Below are 11,024 nucleotides of genomic sequence, written 5' to 3' on the forward strand. Positions count from 1 at the left end.
ACAGTGTATACATATAGTGTATACACAGTGTACACACACAGTGACACAACAACAACCGCCATTCGCCACTAAGTGACGGCGACGTCACCACGACGCTTGTGCCAAGCACAGTGACACACAAAGACAAAGATCCCCCGTGTAGCCTTAACAGACTGTAGGGGCAAGTGCTGTTAGCGAGCACCTATGAAGGCCGGAACGGTACACGAGGGGGTGGGTGGCCAGCACCACGCCCGACCGCCTTTGTCTCCCTAGTGGCGATATTTACACACCGCACCAGGTACTCAGTGACACAGTGTATACACAGTGTACACACACACAGTGTACACGCACACAGTGTATACACAGTGTATGTCCACGTTGTTGCTGAGCTCACACACCCAAGGGAGGGAGCAATGGAAAATTAATCTAAATAAACTTAAACTCCAACTCTGTGACGTCACCACTCAGCATTACCTCTTCGGCGTGAAACGCCAGGGGGAGGTGTACCTCGCTAGTGACGTCATGTCACCAAGGTATTCATCCCTCCCCCGTCCACCGCGCTCTTGAGCGTGACGTCACCTCCGCTTGGGTCACTGCCGATATCGTTCCAGTGGCAATCCTTATTTGGGCAAAGCTACGCCCAGTGACTGGTGGCTCATTAACATAATGTGTCCGTTAAAACCGTCGCGAGTTTATTGCGACGGGTTCAGCGCCCACGCCCCCATCCCTCGACATATGGGGCGGCCTCATTAACATAATTTAATAAGTTACAGAGCCGCTCGTGGGAGGGAAGTGACGTCATACTACTTCCTGCTGTTGCGAGGCAACAGGAAGCTGCCCTGTGCGCGCTTGCACTGAAATCCGAGGTGAGAAATTCTCATCGTTGTGGTGGTCGTTGTGGTGGTGGTGGTTGTTGTTGTTGTTGTTTACCAAGGTAGAGCCTCGCTCTCTCTCGTAGGGATGTCAGTTGAGTAGCAGCGACCATGGAAATCGATGTCCAGGTTGGAACTTTACAACGCGGGGCCTAGCCACGCGGGGCCTTGCCTCCTGCCCTCGCCTGATTGCGTTTACTTTAATTATCTCGCTTAAGTTTAATTTGTCTTCACCCGGCTCGCCACTTTGTAACTTTGTTTTATTGTAAATATTCACGCAGTTTTTATTTTCTTTTGTTAGCAGGCCATGCCCGCTTGAGCTGCTATACCGTTCTTGTTATCAGAAGCGACCTGCCCACAACACAAGGTGAGGCTTTGTCAACGTGTGTGAATGTTTTGACTTAAAACTTTGGTGACTGCAGGAATTAATATTCTTGGTTCTTTCGGTAAAGTCACGTAGATAGAAAATGAAATTAATATAACAGAAAATAATTTTTCTTTTTTTAAATGAAGCAAAAAACCCCACAACGTTTCTATGGCAACATTAATGTTGAAGATGCGAGGGCTTACAGGAATATTTATGACATTTGCCCTCTCATTGCGTGCCATGACAGTGCTGTTTGCACAGTCACACATAGTCACTGTAAGATGTTTCTCTTGGTCGTGTTTTTGTTTTGTTGCTTGTTGTGGTTGCACCCGATTCAAGAGCCGAATGGCTCACGGGACTATAACCAAAATAAATCAAACTGAAAATAAAAAAAACTGAAACCGCGTGATGAATTTTGGGAAAGCTTTTTCACTGCATCTCCAAATATATATAAAAGACAAAGTTGTGATTGTGTGTGTTGTCTGTTCAAAATGTTTAGCGTACTTCCCGACATGCAACAAACTGGAAATTTGCCATGTGGGTACTTTCCAGACTGTACACCGTACAAACATTATACAAATACACTTTTGTGTTTTATTGGGGGGGGGGGAGGGGAGCTCAATAATGTAGATTTTATGCACGGCAAGTGAGCTGTGACGTCAAATCTGTCACGTGACCCTCGCATGTGGAAGAGTAACGCATTGTAGTGTAGCGGTTAGCGTTGTCTGTGTGTGTGTCTGTGTGTGTGTCTGTGTGTGTGGAAGAGTAACGCATTGTAGTGTAGCGGTTAGCGCTACGCTACAAACCCGGCGACCCGAGTTCGATTCCCGTTCACGGCCACCACCGGCGACGATTATTTCAACCGCTTCTGGGCCTCCCCTAGCTCGACTCAGCCTTAAACGAGTAACTGTTGTGGTGTGAACATCGCCACTGGGGAGACAAAGGCGGCCGGACGTGGTGGATCCAAGTCCCAGTCGAAGCCGGGTAGTACAGCTAGTCATGAATACATGAATGAATATAGACGCGTAAGTCACGTGTGACTGTATATATTCATTCCTCCATGGCTCGATACTGACGCGTAGATGGTGTGGATATTCTTATTTTCTGTCTGCAGCTGACGCTGGTCTGATGGAGCAAATGCAGTCAGCACAGCAGCTTGGTACGACAAATCGACAATGCGACCAGCGTGCATACAGCACGGATTGGACTGGAAATTTGACACAGCACCAGAGAACTCGCACAGGAGAGAAACCCTTCAAGTGGACTGTGTGACAAGGCATTTTCAGATTCATCGACTCTTAAAAAACACCAGAACACACACGGGAGAGAAACCCTTCAGGTGCAGTGTGTGTGGGAAGGCATTTTCACAGTCATCTGCTCTTAAAAAGCACCAGAGAACACACGGGAGAGAAACCCTTCAGGTGCAGTGTGTGTGGAAAGGCATTTTCAGATTCATCTCATCTTCAAAGACACCAGAGAACACGCACGGGAGAGAAACCCTTCAAGTGCAGTGTGTGTGGAAAGGCATTTTCAGATTCATCTACTCTTAAAAAACACCAGAGAACACACACGGGAGAGAAACCCTTCAAGTGCAGTGTGTGTGGGAAGACATTTTCAGATTCATCTGCTCTTAAAAAACACCAGAGAACACACACGGGAGAGAAACCCTTCCAGTGCACTGTGTGTGGGAAGACATTTTCAGATTCATCTGCTCTTCAAGTTTCATTTATTTAGGTATAGCCCTGTGAGCCATGCGGCTCTTAAGTCGGGTGCAACCGCAACAAACAAAATATGAATACAGAACATCCCAAAGCGACGACGCGCAACAGAAAACATCCTGGAATAAACCAGGAAATATTCCACACACAAAAAAAACGTATTCAAATGCTGTGTGCAAAAATCACAATGTGGTGCAAGCCAACAACAACAACTATAAGACAATTTAGATTAACCATATGTTTTTGAATCACCAAAATAAAGCTATAAAAAACAATGTAACAACAGTAATCATAGGAACTGTAATTTTAAATTTAACAACGATATACATAACACGACAAAAACCTGCAGCCATAGCTGGCAGCACGACACTCCCAGTGTATGATGTGTGAGTGAGTCAGCAGCAGCATGAGTGTATGATGTGCGAGTCACTGTATGATGATTGAGTCCGTATTAGGTTGAGTGAGTATATGATGTGTGAGTCAGCGTACGATGTGTTAGTCAGCACATGATGAGTGAGTCAGTGTATGATGTGCGAGTCACTGTATGATGATTGAGTCCGTATTAGGTTGAGTGAGTGTATGATGTGTGAGCGTACGATGTGTTAGCACATAATGAGTGAGTCAGTGTATGATGTGCGAGTCAGTGTATGATGAGTGAGTCAGTGTATGATGTGTGAGTGAGTCAGCGGCAGTGTGAGTGAGGGTATGATGGGCGAGTGAGCCAGCACACGATGAGTGAACCTGTGTATGATGAGTGAATGGGTCAGTGGTTGTGCGAGTGTATGATGTGTGAGTGGGTAAGCGCACGATGAGCGAGTCAGTGCATGATGTGTGAGTGAGTCAGTGTCGGCTCCCTCTGCTCGCGCGTTGCCCCCCCCTCCCCCCCCCCTCCGGCTCCGTCGCCCCCCTCCCCCAGCTCCGTCGGCCCTCCCTTGGCTCCGTCGGCCCCCCCCCCCCGGCTCCGTCGTACCCCCCCCCCCGGCTCCGTCGCCACCCCCCCCGGCTCCGTCGCCCCCCCCCCCGGTTCCGTCGCCCCCCCCCCGGCTCTGTCGCCCCCCCCCGGCTCTGTCGCCCCCCCCCCCCGGCTCCGTCGTCCCACCCCCCCCGGCTCCGTCGCCCCCCCCCGGCTCCGTCGTCCCCCCCCCCCGGCTCCGTCGTCCCCCCCCCCCGGCTCCGTCGTCCCCCCCCCCCGGCTCCGTCGTCCCCCCCCCCCGGCTCCGTCGCCCCCCCTCCCGTCTCCGTCGCCCCCCCCCCCGGCTCCGTCGCCCCCCCCCCCCCGGGTCTGTCAGCCCGCCCCCGTCGGCCCCGCCCCGGCCCCCTCGGCTCCATCGGCTCCTTCTGTCGGCTCCCTCGGCCCCCTCACAAACGGCCCCGCCAGCCGCTGCTCGGAGCGCGGCCCGGGAACGCCCCGGGAGCGCACGCGCGCCTCAGGCGGCCATCTTGGATTTGTCTTCTTGGTCTTTGTCGAGCACGCAGAACGAGTCGAGGAAGGGGAAGTTGGCCGCGACTTGCTCGAAGTCCTGCTGCGAGATGTAGCCATCACGGTCGTGATCGTAGTTCTTGAAGACGGACTCCACGACCCGCTGCACGTGCTTGTTGATGGTGGTCGCGTCGGGCTTGGGCGACACGCCGGAGGCCCACTCGGCCATCACCACCGGCTTCGAGGGCGTCAGCGGTGTTGATTTTGGATTCCGCGGTTCAAAACAATGTAACAACAGTAATCATAGGAACTAATTTTAAATTTAACAATAAACGATATACATAACACGACAAAAACCTGCAGCCATAGCTGGCAGCACGACACTCCCAGTGTATGATGTGTGAGTGAGTCAGCAGCAGCGTGAGTGTATGATGTGCGAGTCACTGTATGATGATTGAGTCCGTATTAGGTTGAGTGAGTATATGATGTGTGAGTCAGCGTACGATGTGTTAGTCAGCACATGATGAGTGAGTCAGTGTATGATGTGCGAGTCACTGTATGATGATTGAGTCCGTATTAGGTTGAGTGAGTGTATGATGTGTGAGTCAGCGTACGATGTGTTAGCACATGATGAGTGAGTCAGTGTATGATGTGCGAGTCAGTGTATGATGAGTGAGTCAGTGTATGATGTGTGAGTGAGTCAGCGGCAGTGTGAGTGAGGGTATGATGTGCGAGTGAGCCAGCACACGATGAGTGAACCTGTGTATGATGAGTGAATGGGTCAGTGGTTGTGCGAGTGTATGATGTGTGAGTGAGTCAGTGTCGGCTCCCTCTGCTCGCGCGTCGCCCCCCCCCTCACCCCCCCTCCGGCTCCGTCGCCCCCCTCCCCCAGCTCCGTCGGCCCTCCCTTGGCTCCGTCGGCCCCCCCCCTGGCTCCGTCGCCCCCCCCCCCGGCTCCGTCGTCCCCCCCCCCGGCTCCATCGCCCCCCCCCCCCGGCTCCGTCGTCCCCCCCCCCGGCTCCGTCACCCTCCCCCGGCTCCGTTGCCCCCCCCCGGCTTCGTCGCCCCCCCCCGGCTCCGTCGCCCCCCCTGTCTCCGTCGCCCCTCCGGCTCCGTCGGCCCCCCCCCCCCCGGCTCTGTCGGCCCGCCCCACCCCCGTCGGCCCCGCCCCGGCCCCCTCGGCTCCATCGGCTCCTTCTGTCGGCTCCCTCGGCCCCCTCACTAACGGCCCCGCCAGCCGCTGCTCGGAGCGCGGCCCGGGAACGCCCCGGGAGCGCACGCGCGCCTCAGGCGGCCATCTTGGATTCGTCTTCTTGGTCTTTGTCGAGCACGCAGAACGAGTCGAGGAAGGGGAAGTTGGCCGCGACTTGCTCGAAGTCCTGCTGCGAGATGTAGCCATCACGGTCGTAGTCGTAGTTCTTGAAGACGGACTCCACGACCCGCTGCACGTGCTTGTTGATGGTGGTCGCGTCGGGCTTGGGCGACACGCCGGAGGCCCACTCGGCCATCACCACCGGCTTCAAGGGCGTCAGCGGTGTTGATTTTGGATTCTGCGGTTCCCTCATCAAGGAGAGCTCGTAGATCTCGTCCTCCGTGTGGTACAGGTCCAGGGACAGCAGAAGACCCGGAGAAAAATCCACGCGACCACGGGGAGAGAGACACCGCAAACTCCAAATATACAGCAGCAGGCGTCAGGGTCGAGATCACACCCACGACGTGACGTTAAGGAGTGAAGAAACCCGAACCCCGATGAGATGCCGTGCGGCCTAGCGCCTCCAGCGGAAAAACGGTCTTCTCTCCGGGCAGTGACGCTTGGCGAGAGCGCTTGGGGGCTCGGGTCGAGGGGATTTGTCCGAAATAAAACCTAAAAACTGTCGGCGAAAATACGCGGCGTGCATTTCTGAGGCAGGATGAAGTCCGCTGAGCCAGACATGGCTGAGATTTGTTCGAAATTAAACTTTAAAACCGGGAGAATAATCTTCACCTAACAACAAGCGAGTGCCCCAACCGACCAAACTGCCATGACAACTTGCAGAGTGTGCACTCTTAAAACACACCAGAGAACACACACGGGAGAGAAACCCTTCAGGTGCAGGGTGTGTGGGAAGGCATTTTCACAGTCATCAAATCTTCAAGTACACCAGAGAACACTCAAGCATCAGAAGATCCACAAGGAGTGCAGTCTGAAATCAGCTTGTGAAAGTAAAAGTGCCGCAATAAGCCCATTCCTCATGAAACACGAACCGGAAGAAAATCCCAGCTTGGACACTTTTAAAGGTATCGAGGTGAAATGTGAAGAGGTGATGGTGAAATGTGAAGAAGTGATGGTTAAGAGGGAAGAAGTGAAGGTGAAGAGCGAAGAAGTGAAGGTAAAATGTGAAGATGAAGATTCAACTCCAAAATGGGACCTTCACATCGATGGAGGCAACGTAAAGCAGGAGGAGAATTCTGACTGTGAGGCAGAGCGAGACAACTCCCAGCAGTTTGTGGAAGTGGAGGTGTGGGTGGACTTCCTCCGAGACAATACAAAGTCAAGTGGAGACCCGGTAGATTTGTAAGCTTGAGATGATGTCGCTCCAATAGATGCACCTTTGTCATAGGCCTTTAATGACAAGAACGTGAAGTTGGACACTCAATTGCTAGGTTCATCCTGCAGAGTAAGAGCGGCCAGTCTTTGTGGACCTGTGGGTTTTGTAGATCTTTAACCAGGAGTGATAGACAATAAGCCCCCAAGCATTCACTATGTTATAATAATTGCATTTACACGGTGCTTGCTTTATCGCCTCGGCAACTCGGAGTTTTGTGTCATACCTCGTCTGAAACACTCGAAGAGCATCCCCAAGTAGCAGCTGCCCCTGTGTGGCACAAGGTGGTGGCCCTGCACCGGCCTACATGTGGACAAGAGCCTGTCAGTAGGGGGCGATGATTGATGCGTCATCTCAGTTGTGTAGTTTGTAGGCATACTTGATTCGAAGCTTTGGTGACTGCAGGAATCCACACTCTTGAGTTATTTCGGTAAAGTCACCACGTGGGTAGAAACATAACATATCACGGCGTTTAGATCACAACACAAGCAATCGTCATCAGGTGGGACAACCACAGCAAGAGAAACTGCTGAAGTAGTAGGCGCCTACTCCAGCAGTTTCTTCTTCTTGCTGCTGTGCTTGTCCCACCTGATGACGATTGCTTGTGTTGCCATCGAAGTGCCGTGATCTATTATTTGTAGCGTAATGTTTTAAATTTGCTACATTTTGACCCAGACGCCAGCATGCAACGGCCTACTCGTTTTGAATGACGCAACAATAGTACGTTGTACATACACTGTTAAGCAGACGGTGCGTATTTGTAAAATAACTTCTTGTTAATACGATGTAACGTGATGCAGTCAATTTCGCTGCAGTAATTCTATGTTGTTAATATGCCCGTCAATGATTTAGAATGAATGCTTGTCTGATTGTGCGCGTGCATGTAACATTTTGTCTGAGGGTCAAACATTGAATAAGTGATGTTAGGACAAAGTGTGTGTGTGTGTTTGGAAGTAACCTGTATAGAGAACTCGGGTGAGACCCGTTGTTCTTGTGATACAGGTCAAAGAGTACTTTTGTGTTTCACGAAGCGTCTGCCTCTGGAGCAACACATTGTCTTTGAAATAGGGAGCACGCTCGGATCATTCATCAGTTACAAGGCATACCACTTAAAAGTTACATGTATAGGAGGAGGTACATTCTCTACAACACAAATTGTAGTTTTGTCTTACGTGTTGACGTAGATTTTTTCTAAGTAGGACTAGAAATGTGCTTTGCTGATTGACGTCTGGATGTTCGTAGCTATCGGTTGAAGCAAACCCCACTGCTGTTGTTGAGACGCTGTGCACCAATAATAGTCAAACACATTGACGGCCTTCAGGCCAGGAAAGTCACAACATTTGCACACGAAGGACGCATTCACGCAAGTACCCCATGCTCCGTTTTGAAGTTTTAAAATGAAACATCTTTGAATAGTGTTGTGTTTTGAATTAGATAATTTTATTTCTTCATTAAAAGCTTGTCTCAATTTACATCTGGAAGACTTCATTGAAAAGGACATTTCGTGTGAATTTTCTCTCGTCGTTAAGTAGATGGCCTTGCCGGGGGTTCGGTTCGATGCAGACTTTCACCTGGTAGGGGATTGCGGGATCGAGATAAGGCGACACGGAGCTGGCCGTGCGAGAAGACTGCCGTTTGCAGATCGATTCCAACGTAATCGAACGCCTGTCCATGCGCCTCCGTCGTCCATGCAGGGGGTGTGTAGGTTTGCAGCACCCCCTGCATGAAAACAACAGAAAGTGCAGCGCTCATCACAGATAAAGTTGTGCGCTTATATTTAAAATGTTATTCTTTTATAAGGTGATGTTGAAATCGAAAAGTGTTTGGCCAGTTGATGATTTCAATCATATTGATTCATTTATTATGAACCACATATTTGAGCTTTTGTGGTCCTGTTGAGCTAAAGTTGGAAAGAGTCCGTGACTATAACTTCGCTCAATATTGTAAACGTGTTTCTGTTATTTAGTTATTGTTTAATACAAACTACTTCAGATAATGGGTTTCAAGATGTGCTTGAATGGCACGTTCGTTGTTCCGGTGTTTAATGGCTTGGACGTCATGGCAAATGGCTTCCATCGATGTGGAAGTCAATGGTGGATGATGATTTGGAGTAGATTGTTTAACTGTTGAATACCGGGTGGTGAAATGCTTTGCCGAGTACCTGAACTGTTTAACCAAGTGAATTCATGAAGAGTTCGATACGAGTTTGAGCGTTAATATTCTTGCGGAACAACAAAGGTCTGATATTTTAAAGATTCCTGATCGTACGTTTATTGCGACAATGTTCACGGGGAACACGTGTGGAGGCGAGTTCCGGGTGAAGTCTCCCCTTACCTGGCAACCATGGTGGCTGTCCGCTGATCACTCTCGCTCCGTCACAGCTACGAGCTGTAGGGACGGGACTCTCCACCCTGGCGCTGTTTTTATTCACAGCATCAAGAGCGGAGAGCCTCATCCCTGTAGTGCCCTCCTGTTGTGCCGCAGCATTTACGAGGCAATGTTTTCATGAGCAGTGCGTTCCACTACACACCCAAACGAGCGAACCATGTGCAACAGTGTGCGTACATACAGACACGAACAAACACGTGGGTGCACATACACACACGAGCGCTTACTTGCAAACACGGACGAGTGGAGATGCACGCACGAGTGTGGTCACCACCTGGCTAGCTACAGTAGTCACGTGATAACTAGTATACTAAACTATACACTACACTATAAACTACTATACACTACACTACTATACACTACTATACACTACACTATACACTACACTATACACTACTATATACACTACACTATACACTACACTATACACTACACTATACACTACAATAAACACTATTATACACTACACTATACACTACAGTACTATACACTACACTATACACTTATAAACTACTATACACTACACTATACACTACTATACAATACACTATTATACACTACACTATACACTACTCTAATATACACTACACTATACACTACTATACACTACACTATACACTACTATACACTACACTACTATACACTACACTATACACTTATACACTACAATATACACTACTATACACTACACTATACACTACTATACAATACACTACACTACTATACACTACACTCTACACTTATACACTACAATATACACTACAATATGCACTACACACTACTATACACTACACTATACACTACAATATACACTACTATACACTACACTATACACTACACACTACACTATACACTACTATACACTACACTATACACTACTATACACTACACTACTGTACACTACAATATACACTACACTATACACTACAATATACATTAAACACTATTATACACTACACTATACACTAATATACACACTTCTATACACTACACTATACACTACACTATAAACTACAATATACACTACACAATACACTACTATACACTACACTATACACTACTATACACTACACTATACACTACACTATACACTACTATACACTACAATATACACTACAATATTTACTACTATACACTACTATACACTACACACTACACTACACTATACACTACTACACACTAGTGCTGCACTAGTCCCCAAACTGCAAATACAAAGGCTCCCCAATGTAGACTGACGCATCCACAGACCCACAATGGACCCACGGACTCGCACAGAAACCCATGGACTCATCGACTCCCACTGGGCGTGCGCTGTTAGCGAGCACCGGTGAGGGTCGCGATGGAACAACACCAGGGGCTGGTGTGGACAGAACCACGGCTGGCCGCTCGTCTCTCAAATTCTGATGTTAGCACCCCCACCCACCTCACCACCTTAATTATGGCTGAGTCCACCTAAGTGACGCTCAGGAACGCTTCAGGTAAGGGGCCGACCTTAAATGACGTCACGCGATTTTAGAGGATTTTTGACCCCCCCCATCGTCACACGATGTCACACAAATTCTAGATTTAAAGCTTTCGTGACTGCTAGGATCCATACTCTTTGGTTCTATTGGGTAAAGTCACGTAGGTGAAAATAAAATAACAAAAATCACGACGTTTCGGCCACAACACAAGCGGCCTTCATCAGGTGAAGGG

At 49.4% G+C, this 11,024-nt stretch overlaps 1 long non-coding RNA gene across 1 annotated transcript; it reads left to right on the top strand.

Annotated features, from left to right (window-relative positions):
- Positions 1-796: 796 nt before the first annotated feature.
- Positions 797-3,094, top strand: LOC142908985 (uncharacterized). The gene is made up of 3 exons (XR_012932048.1): positions 797-845; positions 1,153-1,218; positions 2,333-3,094. It is a non-coding gene; the product is annotated as an uncharacterized LOC142908985 (long non-coding RNA).
- Positions 3,095-11,024: the final 7,930 nt, after the last annotated feature.

The sequence above is a fragment of the Petromyzon marinus genome, unplaced genomic scaffold (assembly GCF_048934315.1).
Source record: "Petromyzon marinus isolate PM22_M1 ecotype Great Lakes invasive population unplaced genomic scaffold, UKy_Petmar_22M1.pri1.0 PM_G_Scaffold_11, whole genome shotgun sequence".
In the NCBI taxonomy this organism is placed as follows: domain Eukaryota; kingdom Metazoa; phylum Chordata; class Hyperoartia; order Petromyzontiformes; family Petromyzontidae; genus Petromyzon; species Petromyzon marinus.